Below are 14,011 nucleotides of genomic sequence, written 5' to 3'. Positions count from 1 at the left end.
TCCATCTAGTCAAGGCTATGGTTTTTCCAGTGGTCATGTATGGATGCAAGAGTTGGACTGTGAAGAAAGCTGAGTGCCAAAGAATTGATGCTTTTGAACTGTGGTGTTGGAGAAGCCTCTTGAGAGTCCCTTGGACTGCAAGGAGATCCAACTGGTCCATTCTAAAGGAGATCAGCCCTGGGTGTTCTTTTGAAGGAATGATGCTAAAGCTGAAACTCCAATACTCTGACCACCTCATGAGAAGAGTTGACTCATTGGAAAAGACTCTGATGCTGGGAGGGATTGGGGACGAGAGGAGAAGGGGATGACAGAGGATGAGATGGCTGGATAGCATCACCGACTCGATGGATGTGAGTTTGAGTGAAGTCCAGGAGTTGGTGATGAACAGGGAGGCCTAGCGTGTTGCGATTCATGGGGTCGCAAAGAGTCGGACACGACTGAGTGACTGAACTGAACTGAACTGAATTGCAATAGGAATTCCATAAGGATAACAGCTGATCTTTCCATAGAAACTCTTCAGGCCAGAAGGGAATGGCAGGACACACTTAAAGTGAAGAAAGAGAAAAACCTACAACCCAGATTACTGTACCTAGCAAGGATCTCATTCAAATATGGAGGAGAAATCAAAAGCTTTACAGACAAGCAAAAGCTCGGATAATTCAGCACCACCAAACCAGCTCTCCAACAAATGCTAAAGGATCTTCTCTAGATAGGAAACAAAAAAGGAGTATAAATTCGAACCCCAAACATTAAAGTAAATGTCAACGGGATCATACTTATCAATAATTACCTTAAATGTAAATGGGTTGAATGCCCCAACCAAAAGACAAAGACTGGCTGAATGGATACAAAAACAAGACCCCTATATATGTTGTCTACAAGAGACCCACCTCAAAACAAGGGACACATACAGACTGAAAGTGAAGGGCTGGAAAAAGATTTTCCACGCAAATAAAGACCAAAAGAAAGCAGGAGTAGCAATATTCATATAAGATAAAGTAGACTTTAAAACAAAGACTGTGAAGAGACAAAGAAGGACACTACATAATGATCAAAGGATCAATCCAAGAAGAAGATATAACAATTATAAATATATATGCACCCAACATAGGAGCACTGCAATATGTAAGACAAATGCTAACAAGTATGAAAGGGGAAATTAACAATAACACAATAATAGTGGGACCCAATCAAAAAATGGGCCAAAGAACTAAACAGACATTTCTCCAAAGAAGGCATAAGATGGCTAACAAACACATATAAAGATACTCCACATCACTCATTATCAGAGAAATGCAAATCAAAACCACTATGAGGTACCATTTCATGCCAGTCAGAATGGCTGCTATCCAAAAGTCTACAAGCAATAAACACTGGAGAGGGTGTGGAGAAAAGGGAACCCTCTTACACTGTTGGTGGGAATGCAAACAAGTACAGCCACTATGGAGAACAGTGTGGAGATTCCTTAAAAAACTGGAAATAGAACTGCCATACAACCCAGCAATCCCACTGCTGGGCATACACACCAAGGATACCAGAATTGAAAGAGACACGTGTACCCCAATGTTCATCGCAGCACTGTTTATAATAGCCAGGTCATGGAAGCAACCTAGATGTCCATCAGCAGATGAATGGATAAGAAAGCTGTGGTACATATACACAATGGAGTATTACTCAGCCATTACAAAGAATACATTTGAATCAGTTCTAATGAGGTGGATGAAACTGGAGCCTATTATACAGAGTGAAGTAAGCCAGAAAGAAAAACACCAATACAGTATACTAAAGCATATATATGGAATTTAGAAAGATGGTAACAATAACCCTGTATGCGAGACAGCAAAAGAGACACAGATGCATAGAACAGTCTTTTGGACTCTGTGGGAGAGGGAGAGGGTGGGATGATTTGGGAGAATGGCACTGAAGCATGTATAATATCATATGTGAAATGAATCTCCAGTCCAAGTTCAATGCAGGATACAGGAAGCTGGGGCTAGTGCACTGGGATGACCCAGAGGGATGGTATAAGGAGGGAGGTGAGAGGGGGCTTCAGGATGGGCACCTGTGGTGGATTCATGTTGATGTATGGCAAAACCAATACAATATTTAAAGTAATTAGCCTCCAATTAAAATAAATAAATTTATATTAAAAAAAGAATCACTATATATCTTAGGTTAGATATTTAAGAAAAGTAATATTTGGGGTCAGGATAGGCTACATTATCCTGAAGAAACAAAGAAAATCCAGAATCTCAGTGTCTTCATAATGTTTACCCTTCTCATCCTCCTTGTTTTTTATGAATCAACAAGGAGTTTTAGTCAGTGTAGTCATTTAAGGACCCAGGATAATGGAGACTCATTTTTTGACACGTGCTTCTATGGCTACTGAGGTCAGGAAAATAGGACACTGTTAAATGTGCAGTGACCCCTAAATCTTCTTCCCAGTGGTGATATTCCTTACCTTTCAAGATTACATGACACAGTTCCACACTTAATCTCTTTGTCTCTGAACAATTGTTTCAGATTCAAAAGACTAACTTGGAAATATCTAAACCCATTCAGAATTTTTAACTAACACTGGGTGACTAAGTCTGGCATTTAAAAATTTTTATTTACTTTTACTGTGAGGATGAATTTTATTGGATGTATTTGATTTAAATTTGAATTTTATTTCATTTATTGTTCAAAAATTGCTCAAAATATGTTTTTTTTTTCTTTTTTCCCTCCTAACTCTGTTGTTTTTCAGTTGTTAGGTTGTGTCTGACTCTTTGTGACCCCATGGACTGCAGCACACTAGGCTTCCCTGTCCTTTACTGTGTCCCAGAGCTTGCTCAAATTCCTGTCCACTGAGTCAGTGATGCCATCCAACAATCTCATCCTCTGTTTCCCCCTTCTCCTGCCCTCAATCTTTCCCAGCATCGGGGTCTTTCCAGTGAGTCAGCTCTTCACATCAGGTAGCCAAAATATTGGAGCCTCAGCTTCAGTATCAGTCCTTAAAGTGAACATTCAGGAATAATTTCCTTTAGGACTGACTGGTTTAATCTCCTTGCTGTCCTAGTGACTCTCATGAGTCTTCTCCAGTACCACAATACAAAAGCATTGGTTCCTCAGCACTTAGCCTTTTTTATGGTTCAACTCTCATATCCATACATGACTACTGGAAAAACCATGGCACTGACTATATGCACCTTTGTCAACAAAGTGTTGTCTCTACATTTTAATGTGCTGCCCAGGTTTGTCATAGTTTTTCTTCCAAGAAGCAAGTGTCTTTTAATTTCATGGCTGCAGTCACTGTCCACAGTGATATTGAAGTCCAAGAAAATAAAATCTATCACTGGTTCCACTTTTTCCCTATCTTTTTGCCAGTTCCCTGGTGGCTCAGCCAGTAAAAAATCTGCCTGTGATGTGGGAGACCTAGGTTCGATTCCCAGGTTAGGAAGATCCCCTGGAGAAGGAAAAGACTACCCACTCTAATATTCTGGCCTGGAAAATTCTATGGACTGTACAGTTCATGCAAATAGTCGGATACGACTGAGCAACTTTCACTTTGTCCTTGATAACTCTGTAAATCCCTGCATCTCTGGATTTTCTTCTATTCCTATTCAATACTGTTTGAAAAATGAGCATTTATATTCTGAATTTGCATGTATCTGTTATTATTTTGTTAAAAGAATCCTGTAATCACTAACTTATGATATTAACATGCTCTTTTCCAATATGTTCACCTAAAGCTCTAACTTTACATTGTCTACCTCAAGTTATTATAGGTGAGAGTTTTACCAAGTGTTTTGTAACTGCCTGTCACTCATTACCTTCCTCCCATTCTCTAAAACTGTTTCACCAACCACCATTCTTTATACTGACTACATCCCATGGCTTGAACAAAAATTTTTTTTAAAACAATCAAGGTAAATTTGCTTATGCTTCTGGTAATGAATTGTCTTAACATCTTAATGGCTTAAAACAGCAAGACTTATTTCTTTCTATTTATCATTCCATATAGGCAAGGAGGCTCTGACTTTAGTGGCAGTTCAGTTGCCCCAAGAGTGGGAAAATATAAAGCTGGGAATTCTATACTTCTGTCTGAAAAAAAAGTATCTTATTTCTATTCATATTTTTTTGGCCAACTCAAGTTATATTACTATACCTTATTTCAAGCCAATGAAGAAGTGGACTCTTGCTATGTGTCCAGAGTGGAAAGAATCAGAAGACTTTATGTACAGCTCAAATGACTACTACAATGGTGAAATCAATTATTAATCATGTTCCAAACATCTATTAATTAAAATCCCACTAATTTTTAAAAAGGGCAGTTTAACATTCAGAGATACACAGTTAAGGGAAGAAAGTTAAAGGAACAATGAAGCAACAAAATGAAGAAAGAAATTAAGAAATAATTCTATTTTTCTTTGAAAATTATATTTCTCAATTCTGATGTATTGATACTAGTGCACATATCATCAACTTTTTTAAAATAAAGAACCTGATAGAAAATATTTTAGGCTTGGCTTTGTCAACTGTATGGCTTCTATCTTAATCCTCAACTCTATTAAAATGTAAAAACAACCATGGACAATATGTTAATGTATAGGTGTAGCTGTGTTCCAATAAAACTTTATTTACAAAACCAGGTTGCATGTCAAATATGGCCCACAGGCAATATTTTACTGACCTCTATAATAGGAATCTGTATGCATATACATATTTTAACAAATGTGCTATCCACTAATAGTCAAACTGGAATGGTAGAATCTATTTTTATTGAAGTATAATTTATGTATGTTGCTATATACAGGTATAAATATAGTGTATATTGTATAATGTATATTATACACAGTTACATGTGTATAATATAGATTCATGGTTTTTAAGGTTATGTTTCTTTTATAGTTACTATAAAATATTGACTATATACACTGTACTGTACAATATATCCTTGTAGCTCATTTTATATGTAATATTTTGTACCTCTTAATCCCCTAAGCTTGTATTGCTCCTTCCCCTTTCCATCTCCCCAAACTGGTAGTTACCACAAACTGGTAACCCTTAGTTTGTCATCATATTTGTGAGTCCTCTTCTTTTTTTTATATTCATTAGTTGACTGTATTTTTTAAATTCCACGTATGAGTGATATCATATAGTATTTGTCTTTCTCTGTCTTGCTATTTCACTCATGTTGCTGCAAATGGCAACATTTCATTCTTTTTCATATGGTAAAATTTCATTCTTTTCCATAGCTGAGTAGTATTCCATCACATACATACACACATATACATATAAATATGTATACACACACACACATCGCACATCTATTTTTCTTCTTTATCCATTCATCTATTGATGTACACTGATGAACACTTAGGTTATTTCCATAACTTAGGTTACTTCCACAACTAAGTGACACACACACAAATACTCAAGAGTGGAATTTCTACATCACGCTATTTTGCTGTGCTTACTTGCTCACTCATGTCTGATTCTTTGCAGCCCCATGGACTGTACCCTGCCAGGCTCCTCTGTCCATGGGGGATTCTCCAGGCAAGAATACTGGAGTGGGTTGTCATGCCCTCTTTCAGGGGATCTTACCAACCTGGGGATCAAACTCAGTTCTCCCGCATTGCAGGCAGATTCTTTACCATCTGAGCCACCAGGGAAGCCCAAGAATACTGGAGAGGGTGGCCTATCCCTTCTCCAGGGGATCTTCCCAATCCAGGAATCAAACTGGGGTCTCCTGCATTGCAGGTGAATTCTTTACCAGCTGAGCTACCAGGGAAGCCGTTTCTGGGTCATATGGTAATTCAAGTTTTATTTTTATGTGAAACTTCCATATGTTTTTCATAGCAGCTGCACCAATTTACATTCCCACCAACAGTGTAAAAATGTTCCCTTGCCTCCACATTTTGGCCAACATTTGTTATTTTTGGTGTTTTGATGATAACCATTCTGAAAGGTGTGAAGTGTTATCTCATTGGGTTTTAATATTCATTTCCCTAATGACTAGCTATGCAAATACTCTGGGGGCTTGTCTTCCCAGTGTAGGACTCCCAGGATGGAGAGACACACATGAGATTCAAAATTCTCATTCCTGTGGGAGAACCTCTGCAATATAATTATTCTACAACTTGTAAGTCTCCTACCTGGGAGATATGGAACTTGACTATATCAGAAGTATGCCTCTCCTACCTGTCTCCTTGTCATTGCTTCTCTTTGTCTTCAGTTGTAGAAAATCTTTCCAGATGGATTCTGGTCTTTTTTTTTTTAATCAGTGATTGTTCTGTAAAATCCAGTATCTATTTATGATAAAAACTCTCCAGAAAGTGGGCATAGAGGGAACATACTTCAACATAATTAGGCTGTATATGACAAACCTACAGCTAAGATTATAGTCAATGGTGAAAAATCAGAAGCATTTCCTCTAAGATCAACAATAAGACAAGGATGCCTGCTCTCTCCACTTTTATTCAACAAAGTATTGGAAGTCATAGACACAGCAATCAGATAAGGGAGGTATATAAACGGAATCCAAATTTGAAAGGAAGAAGTGAAACTGTCACTGTTGGCATAATAATATGCATAGAAAATTATTCATATATGTTGGATATAATGCCAGGCTCCTCTGTCTGTGGGGGATTCTCCTGGCAAGAATACTGTAGTGGGTTGCTGATGACATAATACTATACATAGAAAATTGTAAAGACACTACCAGAAAACTACTGGAGCTCATCAATTAATTCAGTAAAGCAGCTGGATACAAAATTAACATACAGAAATCCATTGCATGTCATTACACAAACAACAAAGTATCAGGAAGACAAATTAATGAAACAATCTCATTTGCTATCACACAAAAACAATAAAATACCTAGGCATGAACCTACATAAGACGGTAAAGGACTTGTATTTGTAAAACTATAAGACACTGATGAAAAACATTGAAGAAAACACAAACAGATGGAAAAGCATATTGTATTCATGGATTGAAAGAATTAGTACTGTTAACATGACCATAGTACCCAAGGACATTTTAAGATTCAATGTAGTATATAAAAACAAACTCAAAATGAATTAAAGACCCAAATGTAAGAGTAGAAACCGTAAAAATCTTAGAGGAAAACATAGGCAGAACACTCTCTGACATAAAAGGTAGCACTTATTTTTTGGGTTATATCTCCGAAAGCAAGGGCTTCCCTTGTGGCTCAGTTGGTAAAGAATCCGCCTGCAGTGCGGGAGACCTGGTTTCAATCCCTGGGTTGGGAAGATCCCCTGAAGAAAGGAAAGGCTACCCACTCCAGTATTCTGGGCTGGAGAATTCCATGGACTGTATAGGGTCACAAAGAGTCAGACATGGCTAAGCAACTTGAAGGAAGTATGGTATTAACATGTTATACAATTAAGATTCAGAGACACATAGATTGAGCATGTAATATAATAAGAGGAGATAAAAGTTAGGTTTATAGATCTCCTAATGAATTTGTAAAACTAACTTGTTCTTCCCCATAAACTCTCTGAAACTGATAGCTAGGTAAAAAGTCTCTGCTGTCAGCTATCTTCCTTGCTGTCAGCTATCTTCCTTCAGTGTGAAAATCTATAAAAAATTATACTTGTGTACAAATTTAAAATATTCCTTCTGTTCTGCCTTATAGAGACTAGATATCTATGGGTCCACAGAAGATAAATGAGACTGAAGCATTTAGATATATTTGGAAGTCTAATTTAGCTGTCTATTTTATCAGAATCAAATGCTCTAATTGGATAAATTGAGCACTGAAGCATATTTACTATAAAGAATGCCAAAATGATCAAATTAGCCATGCATTGATCTTTAGAATCATGTCTAATTATACAGTACTTTTCCCTGATGTAACTTTGATTTGGGAATAGCATTCGTGATTAAGAGTGATAAGGAATGAGTTCTGTTTTAATGATTCATCTGGGTCATTCTAAACTAAGAATAAAGACAGATGAGATGGCTTGGAAAATCAGAAGTTATTACAGAAAATCATGGAATAATTGTTTCTGTAGACTATGAAGATATTATAACTTATGACCTAGGAGTTTTCCCTTATGTTTATATAGAAGACACATAGAGGAATACTTAGTAGTATGGTCCATTTTAACAAAATGCCAGCAACTCAATGTTCATAAATAACAGAATAGATACATAAATAATATATTCATATATGAAAACAGTCTACTTCAATAAAAATGAGAAAACTGCAACTGTTGCATTGATATGAATTATTAAAAACATAATGTTGAGCTAAAGATGCAACTCATACAAGAATACTTACAATATGATTTCATGAATTTGAATTTTATAAGCATCAAATTTAAAAGAAAATATTGCTTAGGGATATATAAATAAATCGGAGAAGGCTATGATACCCCACTCCAGTACTCTTACCTGGAAAATCCCATGGACAGAGGAGCCTGGAAGGCTGCAGTCCGTGGGGTCGCTGAGGGTCAGACACGACTGAGCACTTTCACTTTTTTCCTCACTTTCACTTTTCACTTTCATGCATTGGAGAAAGAAATGGCAACCCACTCCAGTGTTCTTGCCTGGAGAATCCCAGGGATGGCGGAGCCTGGTGGGCTGCCGTCTATGGGGTCGCACAGAGCCGGACATGACTGAAGCGACTTAGCAGCAGCAGCAGCATATAAATAAGTAGAAAACTATAAAGTAACACAAGGAAATAATTGACACTAAAGTTAAGACACCATTTAACATAGATAGGATAGCTAAGGATTTAAGATTAAGAAGAATATAGGGAACATCTAAATATATTAATAATTTTCTGTCTTAACCTGTCTGAGTAGGTTAAATTACTTTTAGTCTATGGCCTTTTTAGGGGGCTTCCCAGATAGCTCAGATGGTAAAAGAATGCCTGCAATGCAGGAGACCCGGGTTCAATCCCAGGGTCAGAAAGATCCTCTGGAGAAGGGCATGGCAAACCACTCCAGTATTCTTGCCTGGAGAACTCTATGGACAGAGGAACCTGGCAGGTTACAGTCCAATGCATCTCACAGAGTTGGACACAACTGAGCAACTAACAATTTCACTTTCATGGTCTTTTTTATGGCCAATTAATTTCACAATTAACTAATAAAAATATAGTCTCTGACACTCAAAGTTGTTAATATATTAGAGTCAACTATCCTTCCATAAATTAATTTCAAGGAACATCAGATATGCGAGTCTTATTGTCTTAATAAACTGTCCCTTTCACATACACACATACGCAAACACACCGAACCTACATTTTATTCTCTAGTCCTAAATTCAGAGTTTGACAATTAACAATAAATATCAAATTTCCTCTGTTGCAAAACTCAACATGAGCAATCAATTGACCTAACTGATCAAAATCACATTTTCTCTAAAGCAATTTGTTCCTCTATAAGCCCAATGGAATAAACATAGTGAATCTTGTGCTATAAAACCAGTGAGGCAAGCATAATATGTATAAAATTTATGAAACCTAGCTTAGAAACTATGCATTAAGCTTGAGGGATGCTTGGATTGACTAGGAAGAGCAGAAAAGTTAGAAAAAATCCTGAAAATCTCACTGGAGAATGAGATGAAAGGGAACTCACTGGAAAGGACTTATTATATATCTGTTATTAATACTACAGGAAATGTGCTAATTTTAGTGTAAAGATATGTAATGATAGATCTGATACTTGCTTGGGATAAGAATTAGAATGGATAGTCACTGCTTCCCTAAAAATTAACCCTAGAGAAATTATAGAAGGAAACAAAGAATTCAGAAAACAACATCACAACCAAGAGAAGTTCTTCTAACAAACGAATGTGCTGTCACTCAGTCATGTCTGATTCTTAGTGACCCCCATGGACTGTAGATCACCAGGCTCCTCTGTCCATGGGATTCTCCAGGCAAGAATACTGGAGTGGGTTGCCATGCCCTCCTCTAGGGGATCTTCCCAATTCAGGGATCAAATCTGAATCTCTTATGTCTCCTGAATTGGCAGGTGGGTTCTTTACCACTAGTGCCACCTGGGACATCTAATGAAAAAGGACGAGATCTCTTCAGTTCAGTTCAGTTCAGTCACTCAGTTGTGTCCGACTCTTTGTGACCCCATGAAACACAGCACACCAGGCCTCCCTGTCCATCACCAACTCCCAGAGTCCACCCAAACCCATGGCCATTGAGTTGGTGATGCCATCTAACCATCTCATCCTCTGTCGTCCCCTTCTCCTCCTGCCCCCAATCCCTCCCAGCATCAGGGTCTTTTCCAATGAGTCAACTCTTCGCATGAGGTGGCCAAAGTATTGGAGTTTCAGCTTCAACGTCAGTCCTTCCAAGAATACCCAGGACTGATCTCCTTTAGGATGGACTGGTTGGATCTCCTTGCAGTCCAAGGGACTCTCAAGAGTCTTCTCCAACATTACAGTTCAAAAGCATCAATTATTCAGTGCTCAGCTTTCTTTATAGTCCAACTCTCACACCAATACATGACCACTGGAAAAACCATAGCCTTTACTAGACAGACCTTTGTTGACAAAGTAATGTCTCTGCTTTTGAATATGCTATCTAGGTTGATCGTAACTTTCCTTCCAAGGAGTAAGTGTCTTTTAATTTCATGTCTGCAATCACCATCTGCAGTGATTTTGGAGCCCCCCAAAATAAAGTCAACCACTGTTTCCACTGTTTCCCCATCTATTTGCCATGAAGTGATGGGACCAGATGCCATGATCTTAGTTTTCTGAATGTTGAGCTTTTTTCATCAAGAAACTCTTTAGTTCTTCTTCACTTTCTGCCATAAGAGTAGTGTCATTTGCATATCTGAGGTTATTGATATTTGTCCCGGCAATCTTGATTCCAGCTTGTGCTTCTTCCAGCCCAGCATTTCTCATGATGTACTCTGCATATAAGTTAAATAAGCAGGGTGATGACATACAGCCTTGACATACTCCTTTCTAGTCTTTCCCATTCTTTTGACTTCCTCTTTCTTTGCACTGATCACTGAGGAAGGCTTTCTTATCTCTCCTTGCTATTTTTTAGAACTCTGCATTCAAATGGGTGTATCTTTCCGTTTCTCCTTTGCTTTTCACTTCTCTTCTTTTCACAGCTATTGTAAGACCTCCTCAGATAGCCATTTTTGCTTTTTTGCATTTCTCTTTGTGGGGGGATGGTCTTGAGCACTGCCTCCTGTACAACGTCACAAACCTCCATCCATAGTTCATCGGGCACTCTATCAGATCTAGTGATGGTTTTCCCAGTAGTCATATATGGATGTGAGAGTTGGACTATAAAGATAGCTGAGCACTGAAGAACTGATGCTTTTGAACTGTGTTGTTGGAGAAGACTCTTGAGCATCCCTTGGACTGCAAGGAGATCCAACCAGTCTGTCCTAAAGGAAATCAGTCCTGAATATTCATTGGAAGGACTGATGTTGAAGCTGAACTCCAATACTTTGGGCACCTAATGTTATAAGCTGACTCACTTTTGCAAGACAGCAAAAGAAACACAGATGTAAAGAACAGACTTTTGAACTCTGTAAGAGAAGGGAAGGGTGGCATGATTGGAAGAATAGCATTGAAACATGTATATTACCATATGTGAGAAAAAACTGACAAAGAATAATATAAAATCTGAATAAGTCTATTAAAGTAATTGAACTCATCATCAAAAACTTCTCAGTGAAAACTTTGGGTACATATAATCTTGTTGGTGAATTTCTTTATTAATAAAGAGCCAGTGATTCCAATCATATACAAACTTTTTCAGAAAATAGAAGAGGAGGACACATCTCTTAATTTGTTTTTCAAGGCCTGCATAACCCTAGAAGCCAAAATTGGACAATAAAATAAAATTATAAACCAACATTTCTCATGGGCAGAACAGAAAAGTCTTGAATAAAATATTATTAAAATGAATCCAGCAAAGAATAACTGATAAAACATAATCGAGCATGGGGGATTTATCTTAGAAGTGCAAGGTGCTTTAATAACAAAAAAATCAGTCAATGTACTTTACCTAATTAACAAAGTAAAGAAAAAATAATGATTATCATCATAAATGTGTTAAATGATATCATTTGATGAAATCCAACAGCCATTCATCATTTTTAAAAAATTCAGCAAAGTAAGAATACAAAGACTCTTTTCTAATATGACAAAAATCACCTGTAATGCTGTCTACCTAAAATTGCATAAAGGAGAAGATGATGGTGCTTATTACTTCTACTTAGCATTGTATTGAAAGTCTTCTTGAGAACAACAAGGCAAGAAAAAGAAAGATGTAACACTGTCTTTATTCACAGATGACCAGACACAGCTATAAAAAGAAAACCATAAAAATCTGTAAAGCCAACTTCTGGATCTTATCAATGAATTAACAAGGCCGTATGACACTATTTCATTAAACAAAATGAATTGTATTTCCATGTACTCAATGCAGTGTATTGAATGGTGTCCCTCACCCCAAATTCATGCCACTCAGGACCTCAGAATATGACCTTATTTGGAATGAAAACATTTGCAGTTAGGAGATGGTCATATTGGATTACTGTAGACTCTAAATCCTACAATTAATTTCCTTCCAAGGAGATGGATGGGCATAGAGACACACAGAGAAGAGCCTATGTAAAGATGGAGGCAGAGATTGGAGTTGGGCTTCTCTGGTGGCTCAGATGGTATAAGTCTGCCTGCCATGCAGGAGACCTGAGTTTGATCCCTGGGAAGATCCCCTGCAGGAGGGTGTGGCAACCCACTCCAGTGTTCTTGCCTGGAGAATACCCATGGACAGAGTAGCCTGGTGACCTATAGTTCATGGGGTTACAAAGAGTCGGACATGGCTGAGCAACTAAGCACACACAAACAAGGAATATCCACTGTCCCCGTCCACCTTGAAGAGATAAGGAAGGGTTTTTCCTTAGAGCCTTCAAAGGGAGTCTGGCCCTATTTACACTTTGATCTCAGATTTCTAGGCTCCAAAACTGTGAAAGAATATATTCCTGGTGTTTTAAGTTGCCTAATTTATAGTACTTTGTTCTGAAACTTATATATCAGGAATAAAATTTTAAAAATAAAATTAGAACTTTCTATTCATACTAGCAAGGCAATTCCAAAGAATGCTCAAATTACCGTGCAATTGTACTCATCTCACACGCTAGTAAAGTAATGCTCAAAATTCTCCAAGTCAGGCTTCAGCAATATGTGAACCATGAACTTCCTGATGTTCAAGCTGGTTTTAGAAAAGGCAGAGGAATCAGAGATCAAATTGCCAACATCCACTGGATCATGGAAAAAGCAAGAGAGTTCCAGAAAAACATCTATTTCTGTTTTATTGACTATGCCAAAGCCTTTGACTGTGTCGGTCACAATAAACTGTGGAAAATTCTGAAAGAGATGGGAATACCAGACCACCTGATCTGGCTCTTGAGAAATTTGTATGCAAGTCAGGAAGCAACAGTAGAACTGGACATGGAACAACAGACTGGTTCCAAATAGGAAAAGGAGTTCATCAAGGCTGTATATTGTCACCCTGTTTATTTAACTTATATGCAGAGTACATCATGAGAAATGCTGGACTGGAAGAAACACAAGCTGGAATCAAGATTGCCAGGAGAAATATCAATCACCTCAGATATGCAGATGACACTACCCTTATGGCAGAATGAAGAGGAACTCTTCAAAATGAAGAGGAACTCAAAAGCCTCTTGATGAAAGTGAAAGTGAAAAGTGAAAAAGTTGGCTTAAAGCTCAACATTCAGAAAACAAAGATCATGGCATCCGGTCCCACCACTTCATGGGAAATAGATGGAGAAACAGTGGAAACAGTGTCAGACTTTATTTTGGGGGGCTCCAAAATCACTACACATGGTGATTGCAGCCATGAAATTAAAAGATGCTTACTCCTTGGAAGGAAAGTTATGACCAACCTAGATAGCATATTCAAAAGCAGAGACATTACTTGCCCACAAAGGTTCGTCTAGTCAAGGCTATGGTTTTTCCTGTGGTCATGTATGGATGTGAGAGTTGGACTGT

The sequence above is a fragment of the Bison bison genome, unplaced genomic scaffold, assembly GCF_000754665.1.
Source record: "Bison bison bison isolate TAMUID 2011002044 unplaced genomic scaffold, Bison_UMD1.0 scf7180017864486, whole genome shotgun sequence".
In the NCBI taxonomy this organism is placed as follows: Eukaryota; Metazoa; Chordata; class Mammalia; order Artiodactyla; family Bovidae; genus Bison; species Bison bison.
Note: the sequence above shows the minus strand (reverse complement) of the source record.